Source organism: Notamacropus eugenii, chromosome 5, assembly GCF_028372415.1.
Source record: "Notamacropus eugenii isolate mMacEug1 chromosome 5, mMacEug1.pri_v2, whole genome shotgun sequence".
NCBI classification, from domain to species: Eukaryota; Metazoa; Chordata; class Mammalia; order Diprotodontia; family Macropodidae; genus Notamacropus; species Notamacropus eugenii.
Window position 1 is genome coordinate 459,683,435 of NC_092876.1, and position 12,489 is coordinate 459,695,923.

The window sequence follows — 12,489 nt, forward strand, 5'->3', positions numbered from 1 at the left end:
CACTTAACCTCTGTTTGCCTCAGTTTCCTCATCTGTAAAATGTAGATGATATGGATAGCACCCCCTCCCAGGGTTGTGAGGATCAAATGAGGAAATAATCGTTCAGTGCTCAGCACAGTGCCTGAAACGTAGTAAGTGCTATATACCTGTTAGCATTATCTGTATTACTGTTATTTTTGTCATGGAACTCAGTCGTCTCTGAAGGATTCAAGTTGACGGCCAAGTAAGGTCACTTAAAGGGCAGAGATGTGGGTGTGAGCAGGCTAAAACGCTTTACCAAGAAGGAATTCCAAAGGGGACAAATTGTATGATTAGAAAAATGGCAAGGGTGAGGCATAATCCATCAATCAATAAACATTTATTATATACCTACTATGTGCCTGGCATTGTCCCAAGTGCTGGGAATACAAAAGGAGGCAAAAGATAGCCCCTGCCCTCAAGGACTTCACAATCTAATACAGTATCCTTGAGATGGCAGAAGAACTTGGGGAATCCCTCCGGCATGTGAGGAGGACCTCTGGATACAAACTTCGGGGGGGATAGGAGCAGGATTTGTACAGGAGAGGCATGCTGGGTAGGTGATAGTCTGCATGGCTGCTGGGAAACACTCCAATCAATAAGATCACAGATCCATTGGAGGATATCAATCTTCTTCTTCTTCCTCCTCCTCTTCTTCTTTGTTTCCTTCTTCTTCTTCCTCCTCCTTCTCCTTCTCCTTCTTCTTCATCTTCATCTTCATCTTCTCCTCCTCCTCCTCTTTCTTCTTTTTCTGTAACTTCTGTTACTACTTCTAACTGTTACAGTTCTTCTTCTTCTTGGCTCAATATTAATATCAAAGATCACCACATAGTAGATTTTCCCTTGTGGCAACAAGGCAGAGAATTCATCTGCTTTGACCTTTTGTTTGTTATTAGCTCTGGCTCTATAGGGAGTTAAAAGGCTAGTTGTCACAACGCAGTAAGGGCAGAGGAAACAGTTGGAGAACACTTGTAGGTGCCATGAGGCAGACAACAAGGGCTCTCCATTACGCCATTTTTGACGTCAGTTCTGTCAAGCATCCATGTGGATACTTTCTCCTGTGGGGAGAAAACCTTGTGCTTTGCAGGCCAAGGACCGGGCCTTCATTGGCCAGTCTCCCCCAATTACACATGCATAGCAGCACTATTAGTAACAGTGCTTAGAGTCTTTGAAAATGGATTTCTAAGTACATTTGAAAATAACTGGATCCAGCAATTTGGGAATGGTCTAATAAATTACATTATCTAAATACAATGGAACAGTATTATACTAAGAGGAAGAGTAGATATACAGAATGGAGATAAATACGGAGAAAGCTTTGTGACATAGTAGAAAGCGCACTGGATTCTAAGGCAGAGAACTTGGGTTGGCATCATGGCTGTGCTACTGACTATTATAGAATCACATAATCTAAGTCTCAGTTTCCTCATGGACAGAACGAAGAAGATGAGCAAGGGGACTTCCGAGGTCCTTTTCAGCTCCAAATCTGCAAAGCACACGAAGATCACAAGTATGCAATGAATGAAATTTTAAACCCAGGTAAAACTGATGTGTAGCGCTGTTAATAACTTACTAAACTTAAAGCCTGTCTTACTTCACCTCCTACTAAAAAAAGTGAAAGAAAAGCAAAACCTTTGTAACAAATAAGAACGATGGAAACGAATTCTGATACTAGCCATGTGTCTCTTGTTCTGTAACGGCTCATCACCTCTCTGAGGAGAGATGGGTGGAATTCTTATCATGAAATCATTGTTCGTGATTGAATTTATTGAAGTTCTTAACTCTTTCTGAAATTATTTGTTTTTACAATGTTGATGGTATCATATACGTTGTTCTCTTGATTCTTTTCACCACTCATTATTAATGCATAAAAGTCTTCTAGGTTTCTCTGAGACTTTTCCCCTTGTAATTTTTTATGGCGCAATGGTATTTCATTATATTCATGTGTGATAATATACTCAGCTTTTCCTCAGTTGGTGGATACTTCCTTAGTTTCTAACTCATTGCCAATACAAAAAAGGCTGTACGTATGTACATATGTACACACATATACATACAAATATTTATATGTGGATATAGATATGTTGTACATCTAAGACCTTTTCCTCCTGATCTCATCAGGGCATAGGCCTAGAACTGGTATTGCTAGGTCAAAGGATATGCACAATTTAGTAACTTTTGGGGCATAGTTCCAAAATGCTTTTGAGAATTTCTATACCAATTCTTTGCTCCACTAACCATGTGTGAATGTGTCTGCTTTCCTACAGCCCTCAAAATATTTGTCATTTTCATTTTTATCAACTTTGGCAATTTAATGGGTATGAGGGGGGGACCTCAAAATTTCCTTAATTTGAATTTCTTGAATTATTAGTGATTTGGAGTCTTTCATTTTTGATAGATAGGTTGGATTTCTTCCATTGTATACTACCTGTTCATATACTTTGACCATATTTTGGAACAGTATATGCTCTTTGGAACAAAGCTGCCCTCTTGTTTCTGGCTGCTCAGAGCCTGGGAGCCAGGGGGACGATGTGACCCAGCTCCTTCTGATCATAGGTCTCTAAAGATCCACTGAGCCCTTGTGTCTCCCTACTCAGTAGCTGATAAGAGGATCGCTTCGTCATCTCAGAGCAAGCCCTTCAGACTTGAGTCACACATGGCAGGATGCAAACAGGTGCTCATCTTCCCCAAAACATCTCAGCACTGAATTAGTCAATATGTGGTTGCCAGAATCAGGACACACGGCTTTGTCCCATATCTTAATCACCACCAATTTATGCTTTTAACAAACTATAAACTGGTGAAATCTAAGTATAATGCTGATTACCCTGGCCCGCATTGGCTGAGAGCGAAGTATGTTAACTTTTCACCATTCCCCCAGGGTTCTCCATTACCCTTCATGGGACTGGGGAGGTGTCTAGTTTCTCTGCCATTGGATCTAGACTCCACCAATGGTATTCCTTCAAGTACAGGGGGTGGTTCCCTTGTGCTCTAGTTCTATTTGAGCATTAATAGTTAGATTAGCTTTTACAAAGGAATATTTGCTTCAAGGTATAATTACCTATATATAGACATACCCCCAGATACATACCACCTTCAACTCTGGAGAAGGGAAGTGAATTAGGTTAATTTGTACTACCTCAAACTCTGGGGAAAGGAGGAAAATAAGCTTAATAGCTTAACTTGGACACAATCCCAGTTCCAAGTCCAAAGTCTCTGTTGGGTTAGAGGACAAGGCACTCTGGCTTCTCCAGGCTTCCTTGTTGGACTGGTTGGCTATGCTATCTTATTTTGAATCTTGGCTCCAGGGTCACCATGCTTAGAACTCCCTGCTCTGGTGGGGAATGGCACCTGAAACTGAGAAGGACAAAGAAACAGATCAGAAACAAACACCCCTTTTATCTCTGAGTTGAGATAAAAGAGACTAGGGAAGGAAAGTCTTTCCTCTCTCACAAGTTCAGTTCATGTTGCCCATGCTAGGGATGAACTGTGATTTGAATGAATCAGGAAAGAATATGAATCTAAAAAGAATGCAGACCAGAAAGAGTGACTCTCTCATTCTTAACAGCTTTAAATCCCTATTCTGTTTAGGCAGCCAGTCAAGGGAAGCTACCCTTACCTACATGGTTGGGGATGCAGTGTGCCTCTATGTGAGGCAATCTGGGCATGCTACCAAGGTTGCATGCATACCAGGAGTCTGCCTTGCTATTGGTCCAGTGAATCAGCTCCCTTATTTCAAGATTTTCAGCCCTTGGTGGATGTGACCAAATGGAGCCTCTAAGTGATAGTCTTTGCCGGGATTGTGTCTTTAGAGCACACATACCCACCAAGGAGAGCTTCTTGTCAGAAAGTCAGGGTGCAGCCAGTTTTCCAACAATGTGATATATACCAAAGGAAGAAGGGGTCTCAAGAGATCAAACATAAAGACGCAAATATTATGGAAACAGGAATTATTATGGAACAGAAAAATCATGGCCTGTCAGCAAGGCTAGAGTGCTCAGGCTCCTAGGATCTGACGATCTGTCCTTCCATATATGTTCTGATCTCCATATCCTATACCTCTGTAAGTTCATTGGGCAGTCAGGCTCTGATTTCCCACTTGTACTTAATTTTATGGTATAATTTATGTATGCGTGGTGTCTGACCTACTGGACAGCAAACTCCACGAATCAGGTCTATGTGATTCATTTTTGTATCTCTTCCTGAACTTGGCACCATATTCTATACATATTTGGTAGTTGATAATCAGTCATTCAATACATATTTATTAAGTACCTACTATGTACCAGGCAGGGTGCTATACACTTAGTAATATTTAATAAGTATTGATAAATGTTTATTGAATTGAATTAAGGGAAAGGAAGGTGCCATAGGTTCTGGAAGAGAGGCAGGGCACAGAACCTGGGAGTTAAGAGAATTGAGAATGTTTAGTAAACTACAACTCTAGGTCTGGGTATTTGATAGGAAAGGGACACTGGGGAAGAAACTACATAGTTGCCTTCCTCTTCTGGACCAACGCTGAGTACTAAAACTGAGTACCCGTCTCTTAGTACACTCCTCCCTCAACTTTGTCCCCATGCCATTCCTAAGAGAGGGCAGAGGAGAAGGTAAGGGTAAAGTGTAAGGAAACATAGTAAGATGGCATTCTGGGATACAAATAAAAGCCCTCCAGGAGAGGAAGGAACCACCAGTCCAACTTGCTCTACCGCACTCACGGTTCTTCTTCTAACTCTACACCTTATCCCCACCCTTAACATGAGACACCATCGTTGTCACTGGATAGTGCTTACAAAGCACCTGGGAGATTCTTAGATGAAAGGTGCACTGTCAGTGTGTAGATTCAGTCTGTAGTATGCAGGTGATGGTAAAAAGCTTCTCTGTGTCCTATTGTTAGATTTCAATTTATTGAACTTTCAACCTTCACCAAACACCAAGAGAAATTTAAGGTTGCAGGGGAACCAGAGAAGAAATATGTGTGGTTCAATTTAGAGCAAGCTACAGATCTCTCAGGGTCCCACCAGAGATGACATCATTGCTCCTCACTGGCAAGGGCCAGGCACATGGGAGGCTGTGTTTTTACTGTGTTCAGCTGCAGACAATCATCAGGGATGATCTCATCTGCAGCTGAGTAGGTTTGACCTCTGCCCTTGTAGGCATGTGAAGTAGGAAAAAATGGTGAGCAGCCTGAGGAAGGTCAAATAGACAGGCATCCTTTGCTCTGCACTATTTAGTGAGCATGTGTTAAGTGCCCTGAGTAGACCCTGGATATGAGGTAAAGGCAATTAAACGAGAAGACAATTAGTAGCCACTTGGGAGTTGAGTACATTCCTTGACATTTCTTGGTGAGCCTAGCAAAATGCTTGTCTTGTTTTGTGAGGAAAAAGCAGTACGAGAACTTGTTTTTGTTTTTCAATAATGAAATTGTAAAATCTATATTCTCAATGCAGTTTGGTCCTAGGAAGAGGTGTTACCATTAATCAGAACATGAGATTATTTAAATTTGGCAGGAGTGAATTGACTTCTGGTAATAACATGGGCCATAATATTCAGAGCCAACTGCTAGAGGTTATCTTGAGACTCTATCCTAGGATCCCAGGTAAGAATTCCATTGACATGCCCCATGAAAAAGAGCCCAGTGGCTGCTCTGGGATGGGCAAATCAAGGAGCCATTGTACATTGGGTTGTAGATGTTACAGTGAATTCAGTGTATACTATTCAGATAGCTAGATCACACAGTGGATAAAGTGATGGACCAGGACTTGGGAAACTTGGGAAGTTCAAGTCCTGCCTCAGATACTTACTAGCTTTGTGAACCTTGGCAAGTCACAACCTTTCTTCCTCCCTTCCTTCATCTATAAAACAGGGATAATAATGGCACCTGTCATGAGGATAAAATGAGATAACATGTGGAAAGTGTTTTGCAAACCTTGAGGTGCTATATAAATGGCAGCTGTTATTATTATTTTACACCGAGTCTCATGAATAATATTAGTAGTACTCATGACCTCTACATAGTACTTCAAGGTTTGTAAAAATGCTTTACAAATTACCTCAGTTTTACCCTCACAATAACCCTGAGAGGTAGGTACTATTAGTATCTTCATTTTACAGAGAAGGAAATGAAGGCTGAGAAAAGTTAAGTGACTTGCCTAGGGTCACACAGCTAGTAAGTCTTTGTGGTCTGATGGAAACCCTGGTCTGCTTGACATTAAATCAGTTTCTCCATTGACATTCATGTTTCCTCTCATTTGAATGCCTATTATCTAATATTTAATTATCTAATCTTAGATTTTTAACTATTTTAAACTATTTTTTAGCTAATCTTTACTAAGTGCCTACGATGAAGCTGGCACAAAGGCAAAAACAAGGTCCCTACCCTCAGGGAGCTCATTTTCTAAGACGAGAGACATGCAGATATTGACCTAATACAACACAGATAGGTACACATACAGAGTAAGTCATATGTGTATGTTTACATATGCATATACACGTAAATCACATACATATCTATTACATATGTTTATATACACACATGTTTCTCTAGACATACAATACGTATGTATATAGATATATTTATGCACACATATCAATGTATCAGTGTAGAAGTGTGGGCAAATCTTGTATGCAGGTAGATATTTGTACATGGTCTCTCCCATTAGAAAGTGATTTCCCTAAGGATTGTTATTCAGTTATATGTGACTCTTTGTGATCTCATTTGGAGTTTTCTTGGCAAAGATAGTGGAATGGTTTGCCATTTCCTTCTCCAGCTCCATTTTACAGATAATTAAACTGAGGCAAAGAGGATTAAGTGACTTGCTCAGGGTCACACAACTAGAAGGGTCTGAGGCCAGATTTGAACTCATGAAGATGAGTCTTCTTGACACCAGGCCCTGCACTCTATCCAATGTACCACCTAGCTGTCCACCTCCAATTCAGAGCATGTGTAAGTAATCTTTGCCTGCTTTTGATATACAGTCTTCTGGAGGAGTATCAGTGAGGAAGGGGCAAGAAAGTTTCCTTCTGAGCTTTGTCCTGTTATCACTCTGTGTCTCCAGTCCCTTTGGGAAGAGGAAAACACCATTCCACCACACTGGGTCTCTGGCCTTTGAGATAAGGGAAGAAAATGACACCCACTGTGCAGGGTCTCCTACCTTGTTATTATCTTCCCTTGGGATGAGGAGAAATGCCTCATCAAGCCTATCAAGCACTCGTCTTCTACCTTTGAAGTAAGACCAGTAAAATGGAATTTTCCAGGTTCCTTGGCTGAATGACCACTCTATTGAGCATCAGATTTCTTCCTTTCAGGGAAGAGGAGGAAGGCTGTTCTGTCACCTCCAGCCTGGATTTCCATCATGGGGAAAGTGGAGGAACACCAGTTTTTCAACTTCTGGCACTTACCTCTTCCTTGAACTGCCTAATGCCTGGAGAGAACTCCAACCTGAACCCCAGCCCATAAAGACGACAGCCCAGCTGAACTCATTCCTCAATGATTAATAAAATCCCCCATCATGCTGTTCCCATATTGTTGTTCAGTTGTTTTTTGGTTATGTGACTTTTTGTGAGTCCATTTGGCTTTTTTTGGGCAAAGATCTTATAGTGATCTGTCATTTCCTTCTCCAGCTAATTTTATAGATGAGAAAACTGAGGCAAACAGGATTGAGTGACTTGTCCAGGGTCACACAGCTAATAAATGTCTGAGGTTAGATTTGAACTTAGGAAGATGAGTCTTCCTGACTATAGGTCCAACACTCTATTCATCAAGTCACCTAGCTGCCCCATATCCTTCCCATATTAGTGACTCTGAAGTCTGGTTATCATACAAACCCTGTCATGTGTCCTCTACTTCCTGGTCCCTTATTTCCATTGGACTTAACCCAAACTACCTTTCCCTTTACTCCAGCATTTCATTTTAAAGTTATCCTTCTTTCCCACTGTGCTCTTTGGAATGTTTGCTCCATAAACAACAAGCTTACTTTTATATTAAATCTTTTCCTTTCTCCTTTCATCTTCTGGCTCTTGCTGAGACTTGGATCTCTCCTGACAATCGGACCTTTCTTTCCAGCACTGACTACACTTAGCTCATTCCTTTTGACTCACTGGTCAAAGTGGGGGAATTGTTGCTCCTTGCTCCCTACTGTCACTTCCAGGTTCTCTCTCTACCACCATCACCTCCTCATTGCCTAAAAATGTACCATGTCTTCCCCATCCTCAAAAAATTCTCATTTGATCCTTCCATCCACACAAGCTATCATATCTCTCCTCCCTTTTGTGGATAAACATCTTGAGAAACCTATCTACGATAGGTATCGCCACTTCCTTTCCTCTCACTATCTCTTTAACTTTCTATAGTCTGGTTTCTGACCTCATTCAATCAAAATTACTTTCTTTAAAATTATTAAAAGTCTCTTAATTGTCAGATCTAATGGCCTTTTCTCAATCTTGCTTCTTCTTACTACCTTTGACCTAAAGGGCTCAGTCTCCCATTGCATCCTGGGTCATCTCTAGTCATCCTGAGGAATATCTGGTCTCTGGATTCAGATGGCTTTGGAGGAGAAGTGAGGTTGGAGACCTGCACAGCCCTCCCTCACTCAAAACAAAGTCAAAGGCAAGTCATGTCATCATTTCTCTAATGGCATGGTCTTCTTTGGCAATGAAGGACGAACACAATCCTGTGAGTAGATGCAGCTGGTTGGATACTAGCTGGGTAACTCCCCTCCTCCTCTCCTGTCTCCCTCCCCCTCCCCAAAACAATCCCTGTTACTCTTTTCGCTCTAGGTTTTCATACGCTCCTTTCTCTTTTTCCTACCTGTCTATTACTCCTTTTCAGTTTCGTTTGCTAGATCTTCATCCAGGTCATGCCTGGACAACTAAGGGTGTCCCCAGGGCTCCGTGCTGGCCTTTTCTCTTTTCTCCCTTTATTATTTTTCACTTGAGATCTCATCAGGTCCTATGGATTTAATGATCATCTCTCATTCCCATATTTGCATATCTAGTCCTAATTCCTCTCCTAAACTCTGACTTACCATCCCCAACTAACTGCTTATTGGATATATTGCAATAGATGTCTCATAGACATCTTAAACTCAATGTGTTCAAAAGTGATCTCATTATTTCCCCCCACTCCACCCCTCCCATTTCCCTAAATTCCCTATTACCAATAAGGGCACCACCATCCTCCAGGTCACCTAGGCTTGCAACCCAAGAATCATACCTGATTTCCCATTTTTTCTTACCACCCATATCCAATCTGTTTTCAAGGCCTATCAATTTTACCTTTGTAACATTTCTTGAATTCTATGCCCATGCCACCCCCACCCCCATCTTCTGATAGTGCCACCACCCTGATGCAAGCTCTTATTGGTCTAATCACGTCATCCTCCTACTCAATGAACTTCCTTTGATGTCCAAGATCAAATATAAAATCCTCTGGTGTTCTTAGTCCTCCTTAACCTGCACCTTTATCTTTCCAGTCTTCTTATATCTTATATTTCTCTCCCTTCTCCCCCCAATACTCTATGATCCACTGACACTGGCCTTCTTTCCGTTCCTCAAAAAAGATACCATATCTACTGATTCTGGGCATTTTCCTTGGATATCCCTCATTCCTGGAATGCTCCCCCATTCTCATCTCAGTGTCCTGCCAATCCCTACTTCCTTTGAGCCCCAGATCAAGTCCCTTCTTTCCCAATCAGCTGTAATTTCAGTGTCTCCCCTCTGCTGATTATTTCCAATTTATCCCGCATCCATCTTCTTTGCACATAATTACTTACGTCTCCTCCAGTAAACTGTGAGGTCCTTGAGAATAGTGGCAACTACCTTCTGCCTTTATTTCTGTCCTGAGTATTTGGCACATGTGCTTTCTGGAACACAGAAGGGATGTTGCAAAAGTTTACTGACTGATTGATCCTAGTTTCTTTACTGAGTGATAACGAAAAGCTTTTTCATTGGCTGCTGTGCGTAAAAAAGTTACCAGCTGATGAAACTTGGCCCTCCATTTCCTGGCAGTGCTTGATGCAAGGACTGCTTTCACCTGTGGGTGGGGAGAGGCCTTGCTGGTGGCCTACTTTCCCTACTAGAGATGACACTTGGCTGTACCCATGGTGTTCCTTTTTCTTCTGTTCCATTGTATTTATCATTTTATGATCTTAGATGAAGGAGTATTATAGACAGAATGAATTCATTAGTTTTGAAAGGTTGGAAGAGAGCTGAGGGAACAGAACGGCCATGCCATGAGGTGCACCTGTGTGATCCAGCCCAGGAATGGGTCATTCCAGTAGCAAAGACACAGTAGTTAGTAAGTAAAGGGGCAACAATTGCTTTTAGTTTGAGTTTCCCAGGTTTGGAGGTAGTAAGTGAGAGAGTGTGTCAGGTTTAGGGGTTCTTTCCATACTTTGGCTTTTACTATGTCTTCTCAGTAAATATCCCTTTGTAAAAGCTAACTGGTGTTAATTGATTACCAATATTATCTAGAAGACAACAGGTTAAAATGACTTTGGAGTGTTAATCAGTGGTATCAGTGACAATGAGGACATAGTAACTGGAGATAGCATTTTAGGTATTAGACTGGAATGGGGTCATGAAACAGTAATACCGGAAAAATGCTCCAGCTTCTCCGAGGTGCCCTGGAACTTTGAGGAGGACATTTGGCCACCCTCTAGGGACGTGACTTACCAGTGGAAGTGGAATTTCAGCAACGACCCCTTAGCCTACAAAGGCTACATTAGTGCCTGATGTTATTTCGAAGCCAGAAAAAAACAAAAACCAGTCACATGAACTTGTTTCTAGTGGAATCTTCTAGGCTTTTCATTTTCTATAAATGTTAACATCATTACAGAGACAAAGTTGTTTTTAATGACTGCTTTATAAAATAAATAGTAATGATTGTAGAAATAATAACCTCTATAATATCTTGGGTTATTAAAAGGGGAGCCCTGAGGCAAGAAGGGGAAGGCCAAAGGATTAAAGTAGTTGAAGGTCAGTAGGAAGCATGTTCAGGTACATACAAAAGGACATACACAGGTACATACACAATTCAGCCCATTGCATTTTAGAAACATGAATTCTCTGCTCCTTGGACTTCAACACCACACCCCTTCTGCTGCTGGTTCATCCTGGAAGTTTCTTTAGCCTTCTTGCCTTGGAATGGCCCATTATGGTCCACTCACTATTGAACGTTCTCCTTCTACCAATGGAGAGTCCTCTTGGAGGCTCCATTTGGTGTTAGGGACCATGCTGACCTGCCTGTAATCCTCAGCTGACTCTGCTCCTGACTTCCAAGGCTTCAGAATGGGCCCCACACAGCATATTTCATCTCCCCACACCTCTCCCTCTCCAACTTTTACCTCCCTTTTGTATGCCGTCTTCTACCCTTAGAATATAAGCTCTTTGAGGCCCAGGACTGTCTTCCTTTTTTCTTGTATTTGTATCCGCAGCACTTGGCTCTGTTCCTTGAACATGGTAAGTTTTTAATAGATACTTATCTCCTTCCTTCCATGATGAAAAATAAGTGAATCCTAAATGCTTATGAAGAATTGAGAGATTTGTTTAAAATTACTTTCAGATAATTTCATCTCAAAATATTTTATACTATTACTGATTAGGAACTAAAATCTCTAGCTGTGTTCCAAACTCCATCTATATTCTGGTTCATGCTTTACTAAACTCTAAGCATTAAAGCATTTAGAACTAACTGCAATAACCATAAGGAAAGCATAAGGAAAATTCCAAAAAAGCATTTGAATATAGCTGTTTTTGTCATTATTTTCCTAATAAGTGGACAATATCAGTTTTAAATTTCCAGGGCAAGGATTCCTTAATTATCAATAAATTTAAACATAGTCAGCTGTGTAGTCATGAGCAGGTTGTGTTCTTGAAGTCTGCTGTAAGTCAGTTTGCAACTCAATGCATTTTCCAATGAAGTACTCTTGCAAAGGGTGAACACGTTCCTAGGTGAGCCTACAAAAGTCAATTTAACCCGTAAGGTCTAAGAAAAGTAGTACTGATTATTCCAAGGGCCTTTAGCCACCATTCATACATTATTTCTAACAGGAAAATGCATTCAGAGCACTGGAGAAGAATGCCTAGGAAATATGACCCTTTGTCCTTGGACCTCTACCTCCAATTAATTCTAGAAGAATATAAATGCTACTGAGCAGCAATAACTTGTTAAATCCTTATATATGCTCAAGAAGGTAGAAATCTCCCCAAATTTGCATGAACGTAGTCTTCTCTACACAAGAGAAAGTCCTTTTCCTCAGAATGCCCAGCTGGGAAAGGGTTACTGTTCACAGCTAGCTTCAACTGTTTTCCCTTACTGTCTGTTTCAGCTCCATTGATCTCCCCAGGTTCTGGAACTGGTTCAATTCTCTTTGGAAATCATACTGGGTGATCAGAGGTACACTCTTTCCTCACTCCTATAATGAACCAAATGTGGAAAACAAAACCCATAAGGGGCTTGTAGGTTAATTTTAA

At 41.1% G+C, this 12,489-nt stretch overlaps 2 long non-coding RNA genes across 2 annotated transcripts in view; one reads left to right on the plus strand and one right to left on the minus strand.

Moving 5' to 3' along the window:
- Positions 1-339: 339 nt before the first annotated feature.
- Positions 340-9,888, minus strand: LOC140507266 (uncharacterized). The gene is made up of 2 exons (XR_011968272.1): positions 9,789-9,888; positions 340-3,375 (listed from the first exon to the last, which is right to left on the minus strand). It is a non-coding gene; the product is annotated as an uncharacterized lncRNA (long non-coding RNA).
- The window catches only part of LOC140507267 (uncharacterized), a 44,170-nt gene continuing 39,539 nt past the window's right edge, over positions 7,859-12,489 (plus strand). Inside the window, exon 1 of the long non-coding RNA XR_011968273.1 lies at positions 7,859-8,689. This is a non-coding gene — a long non-coding RNA (uncharacterized lncRNA). The remainder of the gene's footprint in view (positions 8,690-12,489) is intronic.